A 22,292-nucleotide genomic window follows, 5' to 3' on the forward strand; every position below is an offset into this window, starting at 1 on the left:
AAGCTTTTCTCATCTCCAACAGTTGTTACTGAACTCTAGCAAAGGGCCCAGGCTTGTTGCAATGGCAAGAGCTACCTTTGCAAACACGATTACACAATCCTATGTGAACCAGTACAGAAACAAAAGATGTGCCGTGCATTGTACCATGTGCACTGATTGGTAGCTTGCTTTTTCTTGTCCAAAAAACCCTTGATCAGAATAATTTAATAGACCCCTTTGTGATGAATGTCACTCAATAAGACACAAAAACGGCATGTGTCCCCCATTTCTATTTATTAGACACCTCAGATACAACAATAGAGTCAGACTAATAAACACGCACCCGGAGCAGCAGGCTTAAGAATCAACCAGATCAGGACAAATAAAAGCATTCACAGTGATATGAAAGCACCAACACAAGAAGAGAAATAATAGAGAATCTCTGTTGTATTGTGTAATGGCTTCCTAAATAGAAAGTGTCAGACCTAGTTTGTGCTGATTATTCTCTTCAACTCTTTAGGGTCATTATGGGCACTCCCAAGACTCGGAGGAATGGTAGGATAAGTTGACTCAAAGAAATGTTGGTGCTAACTGAACAAGTTAGCCTGATTTCTGCAGATATTGGGCAAGTCAGAGTTGTTACTACACCAGCTCCAAATACCCAAAGGAAGCAACTTTAAAGAACAGGGAAAAAAGACCACTGCTGTAGGAAGTCAGTCAGCTAAAGTTGTATGAGGGAGTGTGCTGGTCAGTCTGGGCTAAACATTCCCCTTGCTAAAGAAAGGCAAAGAACTCATCCCCTTCAGGTAAGAGGCTCCAGAAGCATTATGCTGATGTAGACACACCTGTAGGGAAAATTCTTTGACTGCAGAACACTGAAACAATTTTTATTTTGATTAAAAGGGACATTCAGAGCCCATTGTATTCGTCAGTAGTCCCAAGTTTTTATATAGTGCTTGCTATTAAACTTTTTTTTTATTTTCTTTGATTTTATATTCTGTTCCCTTTAATAAGACTTCACACAGTCTAAATTCCCTCCCCCTACCTAGAGATTGTCAGTAATTAAATAAGGGAGTGTGCATTGTGTTGGTAAAGCGTGACTTCAAACGCATCTCTTTCTTAGAAAATTTATGTTTTAAATATACATATGATGCATATATATACACACACACACCTTTAATTCACAGTGAATTACATACTTTTTCTATATATACTCTGGCTGTCTTTTCCAACCAATTTCTCACCATCTCCAGCTCTATTTTTAGAAACAAAAGAAAACAGAAACTTTGATAGCAGCAAGTAATTGTTCTGACCTTCAATACACAACAAATGCCTCATAGTATGATTTTGTAATTCTCTTCAGTTCTGATGGCAACGTAGATGACCTTAAACTGGCTCACTAACAGTGAGAATTATTGGAACTCAGCAAAATGGCAAAGTCAAAACATTCAAGTATTCACAACCATAAGTAAGAAGTGGTGTCAAGTTACGTATCATCATCAAAATTCTCTTGTAATTAAATTATGTATACAGAAATGTCCCAGCTCTTGATAGAGATACTCAAAGGAATGAAAGAGTAGAAAGGAACAGAGCAAAACCAGTCACAGTACAAACAGGTAAGCAGTTTTCTCACTTTGTTCATCAGCACGCCTGGCTCAGGCTGGCAGAGCTTTACTGATCTGCAGTATTGAAACAAAGTCAGGATGAATATGTCAAATTCACTTTTATCTACAATAAATTAAATTCATTTGGAACACAGGTCTCTGGAGTTGAAAAAGTCTGTGTATTGATCAAACCTCCTAGGAGTATAAAGCAAATTCAGAAAATATTTAAAGCTTTTCTAAATTAAAAGAAACATACGGGAAGTAATTAGTAGAAAAGGTTAAAAGAGAATCCATGAAAAGAATTCACAGTATGTAACCATGTTAGAGAGAGGCAGCTTAAAGCACCTTAAAAAGAACTGCATATAATTTTTGTCAAGCAAAAGAATTAAAAAAGAGTTAAAAAAAAAAAATTGCCAGCTGCATTTCTAATAAGGGACCTAAAAAAAAAAAAAAAAAGGATAGATAGTTAATTATTCTCATTTGGCCAGTCTTCATGATTCTTGCTTTATCAGAAAGGATTATTACAAAGCTGAGTCTTGAGGATAGCTTTATTTGTAAGTAATGAACACTGAAGGAACCTTAAGACTGGTCTTTCCTGAAGACAGCATTGCTGTCTATGCTACTTAATTTGCTGCCCATATTGTACATTCAAAGCTCTCACAGTTGAAATGAGCATCCCAATATGGTCAAAATTTCACATCCTGAAATATTCTGGGCTCCTCCTCTCCCCCCCAGACAGCTTGAGCAATTAAAAAAAAATAAAAAAAAAAATCTCAATTTCATGACTAGTGAAAACTCTTTTACTTCAGAGTCATTCTGGCCAGCACAATTTCCTTATTTCAGGGACTGAACTCACACAGCAGCCTGCAGAGGCAGGTGGGCTGCAACAAGAGTCGTTGCTGAAGCTCTGGACAAGCCAAACTACGGCAGGAGTGCAGGAGTGCAGGAGTGCAGGAGTGCTCTCTACACCTCAGCTGCCTCCAGTGGAGGAATTAAAGAAACCGGGTGCCAGCAAGGAGATCAGTGAGGCAGGGGAGTGTGTGCCCTCATCTCTCCCATCACACTGAAAATACTTCTAAATTACTTAAAATTAACATTATACCATAAAACTTCAACATGTGTAAATTGATTCAGATATTCTCTCTTAATGCTCTCAACTAATGACCCTGGTAAGTTAGGCAACATTTACCTTTGAAGACTTTCAACAGTGGTCAGGGTTAGTAGTAAGCACTTGCATGTTTTCTCATGACAACGTCTTCTTAAAATTGAAATAGTCTGTGTCTTACCTAACCTTTCACATTTGCACAGTTCTGTTCTCCACACCCCACTGGCAGTACTCAAGCCTTGCCAGCAGCTGACAGCATTGACTGAAATCAACACCAACCTATGAAATAATGGTGATGGTTTCACAGTGCGACTGTCATGTTTGAATTTCATATTCAAATAATTACCTTAAAATTATGAGAAACAATCATAAAAAATGCAAATGCCTACAGGCATTTCACATATAAGTACTTACAGTTTAAAATACGTAGCGATATTCAAAGTCGTCTAAGCTAATCGTATTTGTTTATAGATTGCAATATATTTTATTTGTAGCATATTTCATTCAATTCATTATCAATATGATTTCTCTTTTTTTTTTCTTTCCCATAAGTAATAAAAAAAAACAGAATAAAGGTAGGAAACAACACTCTAAGGAGCAGTAGTTCTTTAGGACAAGCTGTCCATGCATAAAACTACAATCCCCATACTCTTTCCCATACACTGAATTGAGCAACCATCTCCCTAAACATGCCTATCAAGGCTGTAGCATTATGTTTCATAAAAACATTGTAACAAAAAATTATTAGGACCAATCATTTCTGATTTTTGGCGATGTAATATCAAAGTCATAAAGACCTTCCATGTACCAAGAAAACACTGCCAAATGCCTGCTTTTCTACATTCAACATCCTAGATTTGGCCTTTTCTATGATCAAAAGAGTAGCCACTTTCAAAATCTCAGCTGCAGGAGCCAGTCTGCAATGGATGGTGTCTGCAGGAGTCAAGCACAGAAATACAAAAAAGAGGTGGCACTAGAAGGGGGGTAAAATGCAAATAAATATGGGACAAGATTAAGGAGGAGAGAAAACTTGGAATAAGGAAAAGTAAGGCAGCAGGGAATCTGGCAAACGACTAATAATGAGAGATACAAGAACACGACAAGACAGCCCTCTGGACTGGAAACTACTGGAAGAGAGGAGAAAGCAAGGTGGGTTATGGCTATGAGAGCACAGGAACTGAGTGACCACAGAGCTCACCCTCCTGAGAACAACTGACCTTGTTCTGGGAGCTGGGACAGTCCCATGCCCTCATCCCCTTCACACCTCCCACTGCCTTTGGCCATGGCAATCCTTGGGCCTTTAGCAAGGAACTTAATCAGGATAGCTCATTTCAATGAAACCTGACTGCATTCACTTCTCTGCATGTCTATTCTGATAACTCACCAATAACTGTCAGATAGCATGAAGTGGCTGCTTCAAGATATTCTCAGCAAAGACTCAGGCACATCTCACTGCCGTACAAATGCTTCAGCCACCAAGTAGTGCTGCACAAAAGCAGAAGGTTGGCATGAAATAGACCCCGCATCCTGTTGGCAGCGTGGCCTTGAGGACATGGCTTGAGCAGGAGGAGAACCCTCAGGGCCGCCTGTTGTACTGCAAGGCTGCTCTGACCACCTAACGGGGCCACACAACACGTCGATCTGAATACATCTGACCAGTTCATACATGAACCACCAGCGAGATTCCCTCTGGACTACGCAGTGTGGAAGGCTTCCGCACAGGAGCACGCACAGAGGTAGGGGAGCAAGGGGAACCAGGAGCCGCTGCCTCTCACAGCAGCGAGTTACGGCAGGCGAGCTGAACGCGGTAACTTGCTCCTGTGCGAGGCAGCAGCTCCTGTGCTTGCTCTATTGCAAGATCATTGTGTTATGCAGGAACGCAGTGCTGAGATGTGCGGTCCCAGCCAGCAGCACACAGGTCAGACAGTGTGGGAGTGAGAAGCAGGGCGTGAAAAACGCAACACGTGCAGTAGAGGGGCTGAGGAGATGTAAGGGAAGTGGCATCAGAAAGATGGGGAGTGCTGCGGGAGAACAGTGAAAAATGAGCACGCTTGAGACATTTGGTTTTTCCAAGATGAAAAGCTGCATGAAACAGGCAGCAGGAAGCATGCAGAGCCGCCTCCAGCCATGCTTCAGTTATTCACTATCCCTCTGAAAGAAAAAATGCAACTTCTTCCTTATATTTCAAAAATAATTCTCATCAAAATCCAAGAACTTAGAGCAATTTATCAAATGGTATCTTGTAGCATCTCTGTTTGGCAATTCTCAAATTCAGCTTCATGGACATCGTGGTTGATGAATAGTTCATTATTTCACATAAGTCACTAGATTCAGTTTCTCTGGTTTTGCTCTTGACTGTTGCTTGCTCTTTTTACTAGCTCTTGCAATCACCAAAAAGCCTGACTTCAGATGAGCAATGGTCTTATGCATTCTATTCTTTCCTCTCTCTTGTTAAGCTTGTTAAGTGCTACAGCGTACCAGCAAAGCTCTGTTGGATCTAACATGGCTTTCTTATATTGTACAATCAGACAACTATTTGAGAGTATCCAAGACTGCAGAAACTTCTGAAACTCAGCTACATGCTACACATATTTGTTTGCACTTCCAGTGCTGGTGTAGCTGGAATTCACTGCTGTCATCGAGGGACCAGGGGCAGCATCTATAGGTGTGATCTGATCTCCTCCTGGAAAGAAGTCTCTTCAGGCCAGAGAGGGCATTTTCTGGTTGATGAGAATGGCAGACCGATACCTCAAACACTTCTGGGATCTGCAAGGAAGAGACTTCACCCTAGCAGATATGATTAACAGGAATATCGACTCCACTGATGAGACAACAGGGTTAAGATGCACGCACTAATTCCATTTTGCAGCCAGAAGCAGTACCAAGTGGCTAAATGTGCCTGACGGTCTGACCCAACAACTTCATCCTGCACATGCTGCCAAAAGACATTTACAGTCTTCACAGAGTTCACTGGTAAAAAGATTTCAGTCCAGACAAGATGTGTATCAAGTGTGCATTAGGTGTGAAGCAAAACCAAATGAAAAACCAATCCTGACAGCAGTGCTGCTGACCCTTGTGCACATCCATAACTTTACTGCTAGGATCCTCTCTGCATATGCATTAGTGAATGATTAAGGCTGGAATGGGGAAAAAAACCACCTGCTTAAAATATAAATTGGACAGTCAAATACAATTTTAGGAAAATCACCGTGGCTGCTTTCTCACGCTGAAACTCCACATTTAAAATAACTATATAATGGAAGGTTAATATTAGTTATTATCCAAAAGACTTCACATTTCATTTTAAAGTAGGCCTTCTCCATCATGAGAAAAAAAAAAAAAAAATCCATCGCAATGCTCTGTGTATGCTTTTAACTACATACAAAAATCTTTCTTGATGCATTTTCACATTTCAGGCAGGAATAACTGTTGTAAGTTAAAATTAAAAATGCCCTGAGAACAGAAGGAACATCACTACAAGTTCAATAGATGTATTTTCAAACATTATTTGAATGACTTTGACATATACCTTTGAAGATAAAGGTAACTTTTACATAAGTTTACAAATTTTGGTATTCCTTTATACAAAGAAAGAGCATCATTACTGCATACTGTGAAAAAAGCATAAATAAAGCATAATGGCACAGCAGAAAGGATGCCATATTCACACAGTCCTGCTAATGTCTTATTAATAAATATTCCGTATTTATCCTGCGTTCATTTGAACTGTGAGGGAAAATACTACACTGTGATGCAGTACTTTAACCATGGAAAGAGAAGCAGTTTTTTAAACAGTTTAGTAAACTGTAATTTGTATTCTATTATGGCAGCACTGTGAGTATAGTTTGCTTCTTCCTTAGGACAAACATTCCCCGTTGCTTTTCAACTCTTGGAGTAATACACTGAAGGAATTGCAAGAAAAAATAATCAGAAAAGCATCCATGATTCTGTGGTTGATACTGCATAGAATAAACTTCATTCAACTTAACTTAGAAAATAACAACAGCATAGGAAAGTATAACACTACATTTTTTAAAATATGGAAGTGCATATAAAGGGATCCAATAAGAATCTAAAAAGGCCAGTATCAGTGCATGCACAAGCTTGTGAATTTCAACTGAGATGCATATATGGTTAGCAAACAATGTGCAGTGAAAAGTAGAAAGTGCCATTGAGAGTATGAAGTACACATACTGAGAGTTCATTTGAGCAGTAATGTATCTCACATGCAGAGTACTGACAATGGAAAAGCAGGGGCTTGACAGAAGAGCTTTTGCCAGCACTCTACAGTGCATTTATGAAATCCCTTTTTTAGGTAATGGAAGTATTCTGACACAATCTTCTTTTACTCATCACTTATGCACGAAGAGGAAAATTTTGACGGACAAGTATAAGCCATTTCAATGTAATCCTCCTGGGAAATAGTAGACAAATAGATTGTATATTCAGTTTAGGACATTTTCCCTCAAATCAGAGTGCATACCAAAAAAAAACAACCACCAATGAGGCAACTAGAGAAGCCACTAAACACAGCTACTTACATAGTAAAGGTGCAAAATAATTGTGCTTGGACTCAGAGAAGAAAAAGGTTGGGAAGGGATGCATGTGTTAAAAAAAAAATAAAATACGGAGATTGTAAATAATTTTACAATGTTAAATTCATCTCTGCAAGAAAACCCCCAAGGAAATTGAAGCACAATCTTTTCACTGCACAATTTCAAAACTTGCAGAATATCCCAAGACAAGCTAATGGTGACAGCAATTAACATAATACCGAAGCAATATTCATAGGGAAAAAAATGCAGAGGGTAGCTCAACTCGGAAATGAATTCAACACCCTCAGCTTTCCCACTATGGTATTCCAACAGTGTAGGCTATTAGTTGTATTAATACCCATGCTGCTTTCTGAACTAAATGCAACTTAGGCAAAAAATATCAATGTTAAATGTTTATAGCCCTTCATAAGGAAGAGCTCCTATGCTTATCACTTGAAAGGCTTCAAGGAATTACATCAATACCTACAGTAAATCACTGTCTGTCATTGGCTATTGATGGCAGTAATCTAGGAAGTGACTGAACCCTGAAAGGCATACTGCCATGAACAACCTCACCACTGCTATGTACCAAACCCAATAAAAATGACATTTACAGGGCCTGAAACGGTAGAACAGTGACCTCATATTTGAGGTAATGGTCTGTAAGTTATCCTGTTATCATGATCAAAAAGAATAAACTGAACAATATCAAGGTTTACATTGATTTAGGAGACTTTAATAAGCATTACTCTTTCTTGATTTTTTTTAAAAAGTTTTATTTTGTTTGGGGGTGAGATTGTATTTGAATGCTTAGCTAGACATGGGGAGAATAAAACCATAACATCTGACATTTCCAAAAGCCCTTCTTTTTGCTTGCTGCACTTATGCCTACTGTTGGTTATATTTTAATGCTTGTCCAAGCTTTGCCTTGCGAGCAAATCACATAAAAAAGCATTTTGATAACTTATCCATAAAAAATAGAAAAGACAAGTAAATAGAAACAAAAAGTACCCATTAAATAATCATGCCCATTCCTCCACCATTATTCCCTGTAGTATAATGAGCAATTTGGCCACGCTGGCCATAAATTATCTGAAAAATGAGGCTGCTTGCCTTTTCCTTTGGGAGGTTATTACATAGTCTGAGGGATTTCACTAATAGAATCTATTTCTGACGGTAAACCTCAATTTTTCTTTCTGAATATTATGCCTCTCATCTCACTGAAATGTAGGACAGAGTTAGGAACCATTCCCAACTCGCTGAAAGACTTCCTGTGCAGTGTAGAGGCTCTGCCCACACTGATCCACATCTTGCACAGGAGCAGACACGCATCAGCAGTGGGTCACGCTGGAGCAGTGCAAACATACTTTCTAGTCTATTCCATAGCGCTCTTTCATCCCGGCCATCTTTCAACAGAGATCACAACACTACCTGATTCAACACAGTTTGGTTAAAAACTGGCAAGGCAGTGCTAAATTCTGCAATAGGAAATTTCAATATATAAGATGCCTAATTAGATATTCCAAAGTCAAAATAAAGACATCTCAAGTGTCTCAGGAGCTACTTAAGAATAACAGACTTCTAATAAAAACTAGAAGAAATAATGGAGATAAAGGTGATAAAATCTCAAGCATATCCAAGTACAAATCCTGTAAAAAATGTGACATTCACTTGATCATGTGAAAATAGGAGGAGCAACTAAGGAAGAAAGAGACACTGCTGAAAAGCTGCTGATTTGTTTTTCCCACAGAAAAACAAACAAAAACACCACCAAGTCAGGGATGCTACAGTTTTTAAGTTACCAAAATGCCTGCAGAAATAGAGGTACTAAAAAAATGCTTTGAGGATGATTCAATAATCAAGGTGAAATAAACCACCAAACCTAGATGCAATTTATCCAAGCTTTCCGACATTTCTGAATATGAAGGGCCTGAATCACTAGTAACAAACAAGCAAAGAAACCAACATCAATCTAGCATCTAAATGGGCTAATTTCTGCAGCCTTCTTGGAGTCGTGCCCTTTAGCTCAGCTTTGTTCAGCATGCCCACCTTGGCCATGTGTGACTGCACTACCGATAAGGTTGCACATCCCCTGCCCTCACACTGTGGCTGCATCTGCTTCTCTTTTGATCATCTTAATGAAAGAGTGCTTAAAAAGGAGTGGGGGACAGGAGAGGCACCACACTGGCATAATCGATTCAGACAGCCAAAAGGCTTCTGTTACAGTCTCTCACAGTAATTTACTATTAAAAATAAAAAATAAAACTAGGCAGTAAGTACTCTTATATGGAAAAAGGCTACTTACTATTACAGATCAAACCTTGATTAAGAGACTGGAGAGGCAGAATAAATGGTCAGTTTTCATCTCAGCAAAGGCCAAGTAACTATTCAATTTGCGTAACAGACTGTTTAATATATTTATTAGAAATGTGAAAAAGTCATGAACAGAGAAAGTCTGCTGATGAAGCAAGTCACAGAGCAAAGGCAGGCAACTTTAGCTAAATTGCAAAGTTCATCACTTTGAGAGGAAGCTGTTGCCATATTTACAATCACCCACATAATCTTAATATTACTCTCCTCTGCAGTGAAAAATATGTGCTCCTGCACATATGAATTACAGAATTAAATCAATTCCTTAGGATTAATTAAGGAATGTATCATAACGTATATAAACCTGGCAACTAGAATTCTCTTCTCTCTCTCTCCAACATTCTGAGGCCCAACGAACTTTTTTCTATCCAAGGTTTTGACATTCCTTTATCCTTGGCCTTTCTGTTTGTCACTGAAAAACAAAAACAAAAAGCCACAGAACAAACTTACACTAAATCAACGCAGCACAGCTGGAAATGCAAATATTTTTTGCAGCCATTTTAACACAAGATGTTACTGCTGAAAGGCCGTATTTTGGCAGGAAAGCTATAATGGGCCAATCTCATCCAGGAGTAAGCTCTGCCCTTCACCTATCAGGGCAATTGCTACAGAAGTTTCCTGATTTTTCCAATCCAGGTGTGGCACAAGCTCGTGGCAGTCCCAGACACTGGCAGCTAATGGTTCTGAGGGAGACAACCAGGTCTTTCTGCATATCAGCCACATTTAGAGAGAACTCCTCCAAAATAAGGAAAAATGATGCCTTGGTGTGAAAAAGTAGCAAGAACAGAACATGTACATGCGTAACAAAAAATATCTGGAAGATCATTTTCTTAAAAAAAAAAAAAAACTTTAAAAAAAATTGGTAAAGAATATAAAATTCACTTGGCTATCTGGATCACAGATATGGCTATCATGAGAATTCCAGCCTCCCTATTGAAGATGCTGTGGTAAAGGCATCACAAAACAGCAGTCTTAGCCATAAGAACACGTATTGCCAGACCACTTTAAGCAATTTCTTTTTCTTCCTGTTTCCCCACACCACTTTAATGACTTATTAAGAATACTTTATTAATTAATCATGCACAACCACAAAATGATTGAATTGCAGTACCATTTAGGTACCAGCCCATGTGAGACCATACAGATCGCAGACACGAAGTGTAGCACGCGAAGGACAAAGAACTTGTTTGGAATGGGTGTGACACACACACAGCTCCCATCCAGCCAGGCGCAAGTGCCACCAGCAGTGTGGAGAAAACCCCATCTGTTACAAACAAACCTACCACCCAAAGTGAGGCAGGAAGGCTGGCATGAACTCTGCTGGCTGCTTCCCTCTCACTTCTGAAACCGCACGGACGGTATAAGACTGAGCTGCTCCATTCATTATAAATCAAGTTCCACGGCATACTCACTGTATGGGTTTGTTATGAACTCCTTGTCTTTTACAGAAATTCTTCAGGTAATAAGAATACTCCATTCTGCATTCCCCAGTATGAAGAAACACAGCTGAAGTGTTTTCCTTGCAGTGACAAAAGGGTCAGAGTTTTCTCCTGCTCAACTACTGCTATTCTTACCTGTAAGGCTGCTTTCTCAACAAGGGAAACCTCTGCTCTGCTATCAGGGTGCTCTGAAGTGTCAAGTCTCTTCCTGTCCTCCCTCTCCTCTTTGCTTTTCTTCCTTTACTTCTGACTTTTAACAGTCAGCATGCTGCTCTCCTAACTCTCTGCCCCTTGGTTTTGTTTTGCCTTTTAAGATGCCTATCTCCCTCCAGGATATTTTGTGCTCTAATTCCCCTTTCTCCAAACTTTAGCACCCCTTCTCCTAAGGTTCCCAAATTTATAGGGTAGCATACTCTCCATGGAGCCCCCAGACAAGGAATAGGAACACACTGGGTAATGCATTGGTAAGAGGGCATCTTGGGCTGTGCTGAGAAACAGAAAGGCTACCAGCCATCAGAATAGGAACAAGAACCCTTCAGTGGTACCTCTGCTCCACAAACAGCATTTGCCTCACTGCAACAGCTCCCAAGCTGAGAATGCTGTTCCAGTCTCTCCTCAGCCCTCCACAGAATTATAGACCGGGGCAGCACAGCTACTAACAGCCCAATGTCACCCCAGTGCCCCAGCACCTGGGGCTCCATCACATCAGAGCTTCCCTCTGCCACCCTCAGAAATCTGACCTAGACAGGTCCACCCGCTTGCTTAGGCCAAGGGAGAGGACCAGAAAGCAGCACAGCCTTTTCCTTGCAGCTCAATCTTACCTGTAAGTGAGTGCCGCATAAGAAGTGGAGACAAACAGCCTTACTGGGTCATCTCCAAAATCCTCCTCCCACTACATGCATTGTAATTTTATATTCCTAAATGAAGTCACAAACAACCAACTCAAATCAGTAAAAAACCCCGCCTTTCAGGTAAGGTGGAAATCAAAAAACAAGCACAAACATTACTAAAGGTTATCTGCAGCAAACAAAGATGAAGAAAGAAAGAAGATACAGTCAAAGCAAAAGAAAGCAAACATGTAACAGGCACATGCTTCCACAGATTTTTTGGTCCAACATAACCATTTCCTAAGCATTCTGTGTGCAGTCAGTAGTCCTAGTACCTCTTTTTCAATGCCAATTTTTTAGAATTAAAACAATTAACTTGATTTGTGATAAGCTCTCCAGAGTGTCAAAGAAACTGGGGCCTGGGTGACAAGCACCCTGCAGAAACGTATCCCTCTTATAAAAGGCAAGAAAAAAAATAATTGAATCCTTCATAAAAACAGCTATATTATTATTACAGAACGAGAGTGTCTTTTCACTTACAGTCCTTAATCATGAATTTTTATTATGTAGGGCACAAGTGAAAGAGCAGTTGTGATTAAAAGCTAACTGCATAGGACAAAAAATTGGTTACTTCCAGTCTGATGAGATCTGATAACTACTGATTTAACTGGTATCAGGATGACCTATCTCTTTTTTCATCTAGTGCTGAAAGGATGAATGTAACGTAAATTATTAAGGTATTAATTAATAAATGTACAGTACAGGAGGTTTTTGTGTTCTTTTTTCTTTTTCTTTTTTTCCCTTTTGCCTCCAAGAAATCATTTTTACTGCAAGCAATTTTACATGTCATTTTGGACTATATTTTATCCTTGCTAAAAAAGTCTGCAAGGAAATCAGTGCAACATTGTTCAGCATATTTTGATTTTCCAAGCAGATGATACTCAAGGCAGTAATATAGGCTACCTGCATGGATAGTAAGCCTTTTTAGGTAATACAGTTAACTGCAATTAATGTCTGTTATAGTAGAAAAAAGCAATTCACACTGTTTATTATAAACACCATGATCTTAAATTCAGGTCTGATTTAGGGTAAGACAAAGCATCTAGGACTGGTATCACTGGAAAGAAAAAGGACTGAAGCACATATTTTCAAGTCAGGAGAAAGGTTTTGATGCAAAATTTGTTCTTTTTTTAAAAATATATCATGTAAGCATAATAAAAAATACTGGCTTTTTCCACATCTTACCTACATCTTCAGATTATTAGAGAGAGAAATCTACCAGATTATTAGAGAGAGAAATCTATCAGTATATGCGAATGTAATTTTGGTTGTTTCATTAATATCCTGTGCATTTTAACCATGCTTTTAATCACTCTGGTGTAGGAACTAAGAACAAATAGAATGTAATCATCTGTACCATGAAGAAAACCCTGAAGACTTGCACACAAGAGGAAGAAAGGTGAAGGAATAAAACTTTAACAGTAACACAAAACTCAGTCTATATAGGAACAGCATCCTATAAAAAGACAAAAAGGAGAAGCTTGTAGAGCACATACTCCTTTAACAGAGTACATGAAACCTACCTATTAACATGTCCCTGCTGTCAAGTTTTCTAACAGCTAAGAAAACCAACAACAAAGTGTCTCTTATCTTCCTTTACAACCCAGTTTCCTAAGAGAAATGCAATTTAGGAGTGGTAGGAATTACTCCACTTACCCAGCCACAAGTCTGTGTTCCAGCACACAGCCCCTGGGGTCCGTTTCCTTTGAATGCTAGACTTCTCTGCTACATTTTAAAGGTAGAGGCTAATGACAATGGCATTACTTTGATAATTCCTACCATTCTACATTTTTTTGTTTAATATATTACATTTCACTCTCAGACTATTGCTTTGATTTTTCACATCCAGCACCTGCATGGGAAGAAGACTTATCTGTGATTGACATACATTGTGCAGAAAAAGAAATAACTGCGTGAGCACGTTTCTCTTCTTGAACCAATAAAAGAACATCTACCAGACAAAAAATCAGTTTGAAAACTGAAAAATCAAGAAATCCTTTACTCGCTTGAGAATTAAATAGATCATTCCATTCTTTCAACCCACTTTCAAGACTACCTTTTTATTACTGGACAACAAACTGTTGCTTCTTTCAAGCATGAATCACTCAGGAAGACGACAGAAAGCAATTTGATATTTGAAAATGAAAAGAAAGCAAAAGAAAGCATTTTCCTCAGGACCAGAATGCAAGAAGAGAGCTTTTTGGATGAGCTAGGGAACTGGTGAGTTATTCCGAAGACACCCAAGCTAAAGATTTCTGAGTGAGGAAAGAGTGCAATCTCCCACTCAAGAGCTTGAATAAGTTACAAAATTTTCCCTTATCCAACTTTTCCAAGCTTGCATACACACACAGTACAAACAGCTGTCCTGCAACTGTCCCAATCAATCATAGAATCATATAATGGTTTGGGTTGGAAGGAAGCTTTAAGCTTATTTAGTTCCAACCCCCTGCTATAGGCAGGGACCTCTAGAGCAGGTTGCTCAAAGTCCCACCCAGATAAGGAGAGTCAGGCTAGATGCACTTTTCATTCTGTTTGAAATAACAGTTATTCTTCTCTATAGGTTATCCTTTCTCCACTTAGCAGTTTAAATAAAACTCACTTTGGTGTAAGTTTGTCAGTCGTATCCCCTTACACAAAATGCTGGTACGTTTCTACACAACCTCAGAGTTATGTTTCATTAAGTACAGCAAATATGAGTAGAAAGCTGCTGTAGCTATTGGTAAACAGATTATTTCAGATGAAGGCAAAGAGAGAAGCTCTCTAGAATTAAAACCTGGAAGGTTTCCCCCACTCCATCTTCTTCCTCAGCTCATCCAATCTCACCACTAATAACATTCCATAACTTTTCTACATCTGTCTTTGTAGGCCCCTTGGCAATTCAACTTGTTTTTTTTTGTTGAAAAAAAACAACTTATCTTCCTGTTCTAGAGCACAATATAGCCATTTTAAGTTAAAAACATATCTGTGGCCTTGGAGCTATTACAGCAGAAGAACTAACTTTAAATGGCCATAATATTCTCGCACTTCTGTCACAAGGCTTTGTTAGAAAAATCCTTTCTGTGCTTTTACACCTTGTAATAAATTTATATCACTTCAAGTCTTCAGGAATCAAAGGAATAATTTAGGTAGAGCAATCACAGAGGTATATTTTTTGCATTAAACTGAAGTACATAACTAGGTTGCACTAAAGATATTCCTTTCATAAAAGACTGCAACAGAAAAGGGACTCTGCGAAGTCTACCTCTGTCGCATCTTATGTTGTGGATTTTTAAAGTTGTTTAAAAATCTTTCTGTATCAGCTTTCACTTAAAAGAAACATCAGTTTCATAACACAGCCTTCAGCAACAAAATCAAACATTTGACCAAATGCTATATAAAATCCTTCGGGAAATGAATGATTCTCAGTCTACCTAATGAAAAGCAACAGAATAGACAAGGCTGTGTAGATCCTTAAAAGAAGGATTTTTTCTGTACTAGTTAGGGCTCATTCCTGTTCCTCAGGCTTGTCAAGTAAAAACCTACTTTGTCAAGGAGTTTAAGCAGTTTTTTCCCATGTGTCTGAAGCCTAGCATAGCCTGTAACCATTTAATTTTATTCAAGTGAAAGGTTTTTTTTTTTACTGGAGTAAAGCACTGGACGCTCATCATGTCACAGAGTGGATGCAGGCATGCCTCTTGACTACACAGGCTCCATCAAACCAAAAATTCATCAGAGAGAAAAAAGAAAACATCAAAGAACCTTAAACCTTAATTTTATCTCCAAAAAAGGCAGGATATTACCTTCAGACATTTGGAGTGTGCGTATCTCTGAATATTACAAAAGGAAACAAGTGGTGTATCATACATGAAAGACTCTCTGTTTAATGTAAAATAGATACTAAGGTAAAAAAACAGAAATTATCAGAGTCTGAAAAAAACATTCATCACTTCCTATTATAAGGCTGAGAAACAGAAGAAAATGTAGTTTTAATCATTCAGTTTTAATGACATAATTTAAATAACAGAAGCTTAATACCTCTGCTGTTACAATACTTCCAGTTATTTTTTATCTATCTCAGCTGGGTGAAAGTATTTGCATGTCTCTGATACTCAAATCATATTCCAAAACACTTCTCTTAACATTCAAATAAATTGTGGATACTTTTATCAAAGTGACTGTTGTGCAGAACTGTAAGTACAAAGACCTTGGGCAGTGAAGACTGAGTTCTCTGCTTTTCTTAAATGAGTTTAGAAAGAACAATGGCAATTTCTGCATACAGATCGTTAGCATCATAAATTAGTAAGTCAGAAGAATTATTAATTAAGAAGGGTTCTTCTATTAGTTGAGAAGGGTTAATCATGCCCTTAATGATTGTTTCCTCCTGGAGGGGAGAGAACAGTTCAGAGCCTTTACTGGGTGACATCCACTTCATTTCTGAGTTAGCTTGTTCTGCTCTGCCCCCCACATCCACTGATCTCCTACCTTTGAATACCCACCTTTTGGCAGAACTTGCACTGCTTAATAAAAAGATTAGAAAACTGAACATGTGAGAATTGATGCTTTAACACTCACCAAAGGAGCAAAGTGCTTTTATAAACGTTGGTCAGATGGTGGTTTGATATGCAAACTTGAGGGGATAAAAACACAATCAAGTTCACTACGCTACTGCACTTTTCTCATTCCAACTTTCTCTATTCTGTAAGTAGAGGTATACACATTATATTTCATTTCTAATATTTGCCCACAGTGCAATCTATTAATTCTTTGTGAAGAAAAGGCTTTAAGTATGAAAATATCCAAAGATCATAGCTCTGAAAATATTTAGTACTTATAAGGGGAAAAAATGCCATCTGCTGGGTACAGCAGAGGACTGAGAATTTTTTTGTCATTCCTCGCTAACATACTATGCTCCCTGGGAGTGTTCTCTGCACTTTGGATGTCATTTTTCCCCACTTTAAAAACTGATACAAATATCTGCAGTCCTTCTGGGAAGTATGTAATAGCTGCCTCATTAAAACAATGTCCAAAGCTTCTTATTCTCCTATCTCACCAACAGCAAGAGGTCTGACAGCAATGGACAAAATGACCAGCATACCAATAAGAGTACTTTTAATCCTTGCGTTAGACGTTAGGATTGTCTTTACAATCTCCTTTACTTCACAAGCTTTTCTATCTCCACGTATCTAAATTTTATGGTTAGGGAATTGAATTTATCCAGCTTACACAAAGCAGAGCAACACACCACCACCAGTTTCCATGTGCAGCAACACACAACCTTGCTACCATTCAAAAGCCAGCAGCGGAACACTGGTTGCTACAGTACAGGTGCAGAATAGGTTGGCAATCTGGCCTTAAATGAGGAAAACATGGCACTGAAAATTATAGTGCATAAAATGGCAAAATAACCAAAAGAAGTCCAGAATGTCCAGTATAGAAATACATGAAAAGAGCCAAGTGTGATGTAATAAAATGGATTACTTTTAAAATTGACAAAAGCTACAAGGACAGCATTTCCTCCTGCATGGTTACATATGGGAAAGAGAATTTTGTTTTGACTCATAAAAGCCAAGGGAAGTGTTTTCATTGTTGTTGTTGTATTTACAATACAAAGAAGCAGCTGTCACCTGTTGTGTGTGTACATACACACAATTCACACTGAGGCACATATATTTACAAATAAAATAACATGATTCTTTTCAAGTGAAACCGAAGCAACATACAGTATTGGAAATCTGGGTTTCAAAACGAAAATAAAGGCTTATTTCTCACATATACAGTGATGCTAAAAACGAAGTGGGTCCTATGAAGGAACACAGCTTCCTTCCACGTGCTTAAGATAAAAACACTGAGGTAGATTTCAGAATAGAACTCAGTACAAAGCCATGCTTGTACTTCACAATTGCTGTCAAAAGACTGTTCGGTAAAAAGCGAGCAAGCGAAAAATTATGAAAATATGGAATTTTGGCCTTTATAGGATCCTCCTGTAGGAACATGCTTACATATGTTGCCAGATGGAACCAAATATCTACTGAAAGCTATTAATGGCTTTTGCAAAGCACGAGGTATTTATTCCCTGTCAAAGTGCACAATGCGCCTAAGCTTGATATCCAGCAGTCACTGTTCTTTTCCATACTGCTTATATAAATAACAAAATGGATTCTGCATTGCCATTGAATCATCGTGCCTTGATTATGCAAATTGGTCTCCTACAGACAGATACATGTACCTATAGTCTCAATGACTTTAATGTGTACAGGATAAGCATCTTTTCTCAGGAAGAGAAAAAAAAAGCTGGGTGCTTGCCAAAAAGATGGTATGTGAATTACCAAACCAGATCCTAAGTCATTACAGTAACAGATATTAAAAATACAATGCACTTCCTCAGAATGCAAATGTCCCTTCAAACATTAATTTAAAAAAAATCATAATAGGCAATTACTTTTTTTTAATCAAATCATCCCAGCTTGAATAGCTATAAAACAAGAGAACACTGGATCATTCTTCTAAAAATAATGATACAGGCTTCTTTTCCAATGTCTCTAAGGCTTTAAGATAAGTGAATGTACCAAGAGTTTCTCCTAGCTATCAGAGAAAATGGAACTGCTGATAATCGGCTGGTGTTCTAGAACACTACCACTGCATGCATACAGTATCTGTAGCACTGACGTGGTAGAAATGCAAACAACCTGTATCATTTATTTTGTTGACGTGCTTTGCAGATTCCAAAATACTTGTGAATGCAGTCAGACACAAAAAGCTAGACCTCTATTTTCTAACCCAATTCCAAAACATTTTTTGATGGTATCAAAGCAAACTGCATTGTACTCTTATGACTATCATGTATTATTTTTTATCTTTAATACATTCATTATTTAGCACTGAAATTGGTTCCTTCATGATTTGTGAGTTTGGTATTATCAGGGAATTACATGATAAATTGTTCAGAGTGAGACTGATGAAGAGTACAAAAACACACACAATATCTTTTGCTGTCCAGCTTGTTCGACCAACTCTTGCTGTGATAACTTTTTTTTCTCTAAAACTTTCTTCTTTGAAATAAAACATAGCATGCAAGGAAGTAAGCTGACTGAACTTTCTCTCCTTAAACAAAAGGTTCTTCAGTTCAAATACCATGGAAAACAATTTGTATTCTTACATTAGAGATCTGTAACAATTTTACACTAATGCTCTTTTTCAAACATGTTTTTAAATGTACCAATCCGTAAAGTAAAAATAACAATAAAAATCTCCAATTAAACAACAAAGTGAAGCAAAGAAACAAATAAAACAAAACCTAATTGAACATTAATTAATACCTCAGGCAGTTCACGCAGGGAAAAACATTCTGGATTAAGTTATCATCTGCAACATGCTCACAGACTCTAACAAATACTCCTTGCCTGAAGATCACAGTGACTACATGCAAAAATACAAGTCAAAGAAGCTCATAACACTTTGTATTGAGCAGCATGTTCAATAACATTGTCTTTTGACTCCCATACTTAAAAAGTTAAATTATACTGGTACAAAAGAAAAATAAGTTCACAGATGAACTTCATTACATTGAAGATGTGTATCTATTGCTCATAACTTTAGCAAAAGGAAGATGAACACTTCCTTTATTTAAATTATATAGACTTTAAATTATGCATTATTTAAAAATATGGCAAACCACCTGGATGAGGCTGCATGGGGTACCATCCAAACTGGCCTTGAACGCCTCCAGAGTTGGGGCATCCACAGCACCTCTGGGCAACCTGTGCCACTGTCTCACTACTCTCCTAATATGAACTTAAATCTCCCATCTTGATGTTTAAAGCCATTACCCACTGTCCTGTCACTACCATATCATGTAAAAAGTCAGTCTCCCTCCTGCTTATAAACTCCCTTAAGTACTAGAAAGCTGCAATGAGGTCTCACATCATGATGCTCCTCTGGACCAACTCCAACAATTCTGCATCTTTCCAGAAATGGAGACTCCAGGCTTGGATGCAGTAGTCCAGACTGCAGCCTCACAAGGGCAGTGCAGAGGGGGATAATAACCTCCCTCACCTGCTGGTGATGCAGTCAAATATATTGTTGGCCTTCCAGGCTGCAATAGCACTCTGCTGGCTCATGTCCAGCTCTGTATCTACTAGAATCTCCAGTTCTTCTCTGCAAGAGTGAGAATTAACACATATCTGGGATTGCCCTGACCCAATGGCAACACTTTGCACTTGGCCTCCTTGAATCTCATTAGGTTCACAGGGACCAACTTTACAAGCCTGTCTGGGTCCCTTTGGGTGGCACCCTTTCATTCTACTGGATCAAGTGCACCATTCAGCTTGGTGTCATCAGCAAACCTGCTGAGGATACACTGGATCCCACTGTCTATGTCACTGATAAAGAGTACTTGTACCAAGATGAACACCTGGGGTCACCACTCATGACTGGTCTCCACCTGGACATAGATCTATTGACCACAACCCTTTGGCAGGAACCATCCAACCAACTCTTATTCACTGAACAGTCCGGTTTTCAAATCCATGTCTCTCCAATTCAGAAATAAGGATATGGTGCAGGAGCATCTCAACGACCTTGCACAAGAAGTTCAGGTAAATAAGGACAGTTGCCCTTCCAGCTGTTTGTTATACCCACTTGTCTTATCCAATGCTGGAGAAGTGTATTCTTATGCATTTTGAAGAAGCTGTCCTTGAAGGTAAGCCAGCTCTCAGGCACCACTCTGTGCTTCAGGGGAAGCTGCCATTGGGTATTACCTATTTGCTTCCTGAAAAAGCCAAAACCAGCTAACCTGAAGTCTGAGATTATTTCTCCATTTTCTACCATCTTAGATTTGTTTAATGAGGGATGGCATCAGTTCTTTTCTGGCTAGTTCTTTCTGATACACAAGTGGTAAGAAGTATAAGCTACAAGGCTGAATATAAATTACAGAATAAAATACAAATCCAAAGGTAAAATAAGACAGAGTATCCAAGACACATGATAAGCAAATTTTAGAGGAATATGAAACTTGGGAGCTTTTCTTGATCTCATTTACAGATAGAAATGGATCAAACAGAATGGTTAATCATTATGACAGCTGACACAAACCACAGCAAAGTCTACATTAAGAAAAAAAAACAAGGAAAAGAAAAAGGGTCTACAAAACACACAGAACTACATTTACATTCCATTTAGCAAGCATATAAGTAATCTTTGGATTATATGAGGCAAAGCTTTAAAAATCTGAAGAAATTAGTAGCTAAAGTAGAATATTTATCTGACAGATGGAGATTGCCCAAGGCTGCCACTTCAACATATAAAAAGATGAGGCTGAGTTCATTTTTGAAATCCAATATTTGAAATTCCAAGAGCATTCTGTGTATTAGTTTTGGAAGGTATGACATTATGTTCAGTATTACCAGGGTATAAATAGAAGTTAGATTCAAATACTTACTTTGAAAACTACTTTAAAAACCTCATCGAGAAAATATTTTAAACACCCTCATCTGAGTGGTACAGCATAAATATATATCTAGATACTTTGGGTTTACTATACAGCAAAATCTACATGCCTTTGTATCTTCCATTGCAATGCCAAAGGTGAAAATTGCACATGCATATTTCTACCACAGTATTACCTGTGCTTCCACTTCCCATACAGCCAGACTCTTCTTTCCACATATAATATTCTCTTTCAACCTCCTTGCACAATCCTACCCCTAAATTTGTCTGGATCTAGTAAGACCTGTACTTGAATGCCTGAAGATAACAGCTTAGCAAATTACTCATTTACTTTCATTTGCAACTTTTAAATTCCATAAAAAGCAAGCAACTTCAAAACACGCACTTGCTTTAACAACAGTATGACTATAAATGTAGTTAATATATTCCAACCTGCACTCCTCCTGCTGTCATCCCAATGTTGTGCATCTTTGCATCTATTTGCAACATCTTGTCCTTATTTGTTCCGTAATTGCTGTGGGACATCATCTGCATTCTGCCTCATAACTCCACTGTACGTAAATGCAGCCCTAATCTAGATGGATCTCCAGAGGCTAGAGCAATATGGGATTATTATTTTCATCACTAAAGTACTAGTTGTAAAGCTCCCCTTCTGTAATGGATGGCATGTGTAAGAACAAGTGTGCGTTCTTTGGCAACCAGCGTTCTGCAATCCAGTAAGACTGAAAAGAGCTCACAGCTCTAACTGGTCATTTATTGACCAAATAAAAGGAGGAACAGAAAGAGAGGAGGAAGCACAAAACATGGGTCAAACAAACCATACTGTCACCTCAGCATATCCTGGCTGTTTAGTTAACTCTCACCATTTTTCAGTTAGGATTTGTTTTTTGAAAGCAGAACTGTGAGGAAGATTGGCTGGTAAGGTAAGTCATCTTGTGACAGACAACATA

General features: G+C 38.4%; 1 protein-coding gene across 3 annotated transcripts in view; it reads right to left on the reverse strand.

Annotated features, from left to right (window-relative positions):
- The window catches only part of RNGTT (RNA guanylyltransferase and 5'-phosphatase), a 186,301-nt gene that overhangs the window by 34,173 nt on the left and 129,836 nt on the right, over window positions 1–22,292 (reverse strand). The window lies entirely within an intron of this gene.

Source organism: Tympanuchus pallidicinctus, unplaced genomic scaffold (assembly GCF_026119805.1).
Source record: "Tympanuchus pallidicinctus isolate F22 unplaced genomic scaffold, pur_lepc_1.0 scaffold1, whole genome shotgun sequence".
Taxonomy (NCBI): domain Eukaryota; kingdom Metazoa; phylum Chordata; class Aves; order Galliformes; family Phasianidae; genus Tympanuchus; species Tympanuchus pallidicinctus.